We start from the raw sequence: 3,595 nt of genomic DNA, 5'->3' as shown, positions 1-3,595 counted from the left end.
AAACTCGAGTACTAAAAATTAAACACTTCATACAGACCGACGAAATATAATTCGATAGTATAGAACAGGAATGTTTAATGGTAAAAGGCAGAGTTAACTATAATAAGTTTAACTTTTATTTTAATGAGCGTAACGAATATTAAAAATCTAAAATTAGTTTAAAAGTAAAACAAAACTCTACAGACCCCTAAACTCGTGTTAGTTGACAAACTCGTCAAACAAATCAAGAAAGAAAGTTTGTGCAAATTTGAAGAAAATCTATTAAAAAATAACCTTGAAGATAAATGTAAACGTGTGCTCTGACAGGTTTCTCCTGACAGGTGTTGTTTATACAACACACGAACTTTCCTGAAAGTTCGTGTGTTGTAGCAACATTGTCAGGGCTTTATTAAACTCGTTCGCTTTTAATAGCGATATTGTGAGCTTACATAATATTGCATTATCCCACATTCCATACACACAGCTGCTGTGCGCCCAGTCCTTGTTGAGGCAGAGTGTTTCATTTGTTTTCCATTCTCGTGTGTGTTATCTAAAAGAGCTAAATACATTAAAAGTAAACATTAATCTTAGCACAACTTGTGCTTACCTGTACTGCTACGGTGTGTCTGTAATACAAGAGCTTTACATCATAAATACAACATTAGAGAAGATTTGTGTAAACTTAAGGTTATACACTCTACGATAGTAAAACTGTAAGAATATCATTTGTATTGTTTTCTTTCCCACAAGGTAGCCAGTAAAACACGCTAAGTTTCCACGAAGTGCATAACATTGGTAAGGTTGTTTAATGGAAAAGCTTTATTAATTTTTTTAAATCTTTTTGTAATGAATGTTTATAAAGAGGTTAGTGGAATCTACTTGTTAAAAACTAAATCTGTAATAATCGTAACCAATTATGTATTGGCTGAGCGTTAGCGAAGCGTATTACTCTACGACTGGATATATTTCTTTTATATCTGTCAGTTGGTCTGTATGTCCTTCGAGTTAGATTATTTTGAATGTTACTTCATGGGATTTTGTAAAAAATTTTACAATTGTCGTATGGTTCCTCATTATGGTAACGAGCGTATCCCAGAACAATAAATAAAGTTTTTAACGTTATAAAATTGTAACGAGCCAAATAGGAACACATGTGCCTATAGACTTGAAATTCTGCATGCAACACGTGGTACTTACTGTGATGTATAATACATTTTTTATAAAATTCATGCAATTGATTACTTGGGAAATAATTTGAGAGTGTAAATGAATCATTATATCAAAAAGTTTCCTTCTAGTTTGTTTATACATTCTAGTTTAACCAACACTTGTTAAAGCAAAAACCGACGTGTCTCTTATTCTGGGCCAGTCCATGGATGCCCAGGAGCGGCATATCACTAATAGCAATTGACGAAATATTGGGGTGCAAGGATAGATATTTAGGTCTAGACTACTGCGGGGATGACTGTTGGAGTTGTTAGGGAGGGGAGATTGTTGGAGTAAGTGTTAAAGGCAGTTGATAGCCTAGACATAAGGGCCCATTGCCCGGTTTGACTGGAGAGGCTGTTGTATAGCTGCCTTTCCCTTCTTCTAAGGAGACATCTGAGGTTAATGCCCATATTCTTTCTCATAGACAGGAGGCGGCCTTTACCCACAAACTTTCTCGTCTAGAACATCCTGTCACTCCAAAACAGCGCAAAGGTATATATAGCACTAAGAGAACAAAAACCCTGTTTTTAATTCTAGTGATTGTGAAAACTAAAAATGAGATTTTCCTTTCTAGATTGGTTATACAGTCTGCCAATAGTCACGTTCACAGTCTGTTGCACATTTTAATTAGGAATTTATGGAATTCAACAAAGTGGCGAAACAAAGTCGAATCGAGAAAATTTAGGCTTCAAAGTATACTTTGATGAAGTATCAAGGCTTAGATTTTTAATGTATACAAAATAATAAAAGTCTCGTTTTGCAAGTGATTTATTAGAAATGAGTGTAATTAAATTTATAATTGTCACTTTGATTGTATTAGTTACACAGGAGATAAATTGTTCATACGGGTGATGTGTGCTGTGGTGCGGTGAATTTATTAGTTACACATAAGGGTTGATTCAATGCGAATGTTGAGTTCAGCTTCATTTCAGATCCCGCTTAGTGAAGGACATTTCACGTCCGTCTGAATAGTCAATTAAACATCAAATATAGGTGGGAAGTAGTTACGTTCGGCTCGGTACAATAAAAAAAACTTGTGAATTAGAAAGAAACATTTTTGTTATATTTATTTATGTAATAAGATTTAAAATATTCACACATATAAGTATACTTTGCAAAACGTGCTGAGGCGTGTAATACCAGCAAAAAGTATTGATGACCTCGACGTGATTTGAACACGCAACCTTCTGATCTGGAGTCAGACGCGCTACCGTTGCGCCACGAGGTCAAGTGATTTAAGTGAAAGTATTTAAAAGGATGAAACATCAATAAACAATAATCTTATAAAACCTTCGGATTAATTTACCCAGTGAAAATTTCATAAAAGCTGCAACCTAATGCTTCCTATTGAACTGGAAACTATGAATTGCCATATTTTGGAATAGTTGTGGTTCCTCGTTTATTTTTCAAACTATATTCCTCGGTAATGTGTTTATATTAAATTCGGCATATAATAAAAAATCAATTAAAAAATTCTACTCTAATTATCTCTGTGTATACTTATAAAAGGAGGTTATTTTAAAGTTCCTGAGCCCCCAAATAGAGGAAATATTTAAACTGCTCCGGTTCCAGCATAAACGTGCATTACAAAGACAATTAAAGAAATACTGTAAATAATAAAGAAAGAGAATTGTGTCAGATTGTTCAAAAGTTAGCAGATTATATCAGTCGTTGATTGGTTGATGATCAACCAATCACGGATGAAGCTCTGTCTCCTTTTATCCACCTGTACGGGAATTGTAGTATTGGCAGTTTCGGTTTAACGCCTGTTGACTAAATATGATTCTTTTCAGCGAAACGGAAATATTTCAAGCATTTAACTGTATTGTCAATGTTTCTCTAAAGTGTGGACCGGGACTCTTAGATATTATCACTTTAGTTTTGTCAATTCCTATAATATTCTTCAAAATGAGGACTATAATTTCGCTTAACACGCCGAACTTTACCTTCACCAATTGATCAATCTACGACATGGCGCATTAATCAAATTGTATGATTGTGTTTAATAGTTAATAATAATGGAACGTATTATTATTATTATTGGTTATTCTTCAGATATAGTCACGGTGTTTACTACGAGATTGAATGTTGTGTTTAATTTAGAAAAAGGTATGACAAAGTACATTCCAATATGCAATACTGTTGGGAAAGTGGTCTAAAGCCTAGCTCTGTTACTGGTACATTTTATACGTAGCAAGTAAGTTTTAATCGGATCACTAGAATCAGTTTTGTGCAGATAGAGAAGGCTGATTGCTGATTACTGCTCTAAGCAACCAGTTGGTTCAGAGTTAAAATATCAAATTAGGATAACTGCCAGAGAAGTTTGGCAGAAAAAAGATCACGTGGTGTTAATTACTGCAATCACAAAGTAAAAGATAAAAGTAGCTGGATGTTTTATTACCTAAAG

At 34.0% G+C, this 3,595-nt stretch overlaps 1 non-coding gene across 1 annotated transcript; it reads right to left on the bottom strand.

Annotated features, from left to right (window-relative positions):
* Positions 1-2,344: 2,344 nt before the first annotated feature.
* Positions 2,345-2,416, bottom strand: Trnaw-cca. The gene has a single exon. It is a non-coding gene; the product is annotated as a tRNA-Trp (tRNA).
* Between the last annotated feature and the right edge of the window lie 1,179 nt (positions 2,417-3,595).

The sequence above is a fragment of the Homalodisca vitripennis genome, chromosome 6 (assembly GCF_021130785.1).
Source record: "Homalodisca vitripennis isolate AUS2020 chromosome 6, UT_GWSS_2.1, whole genome shotgun sequence".
Classification (NCBI taxonomy): domain Eukaryota; kingdom Metazoa; phylum Arthropoda; class Insecta; order Hemiptera; family Cicadellidae; genus Homalodisca; species Homalodisca vitripennis.
The sequence above is the reverse complement of the archived record's forward strand: the minus strand, read 5'-3'. Positions and strand labels throughout refer to the sequence as shown.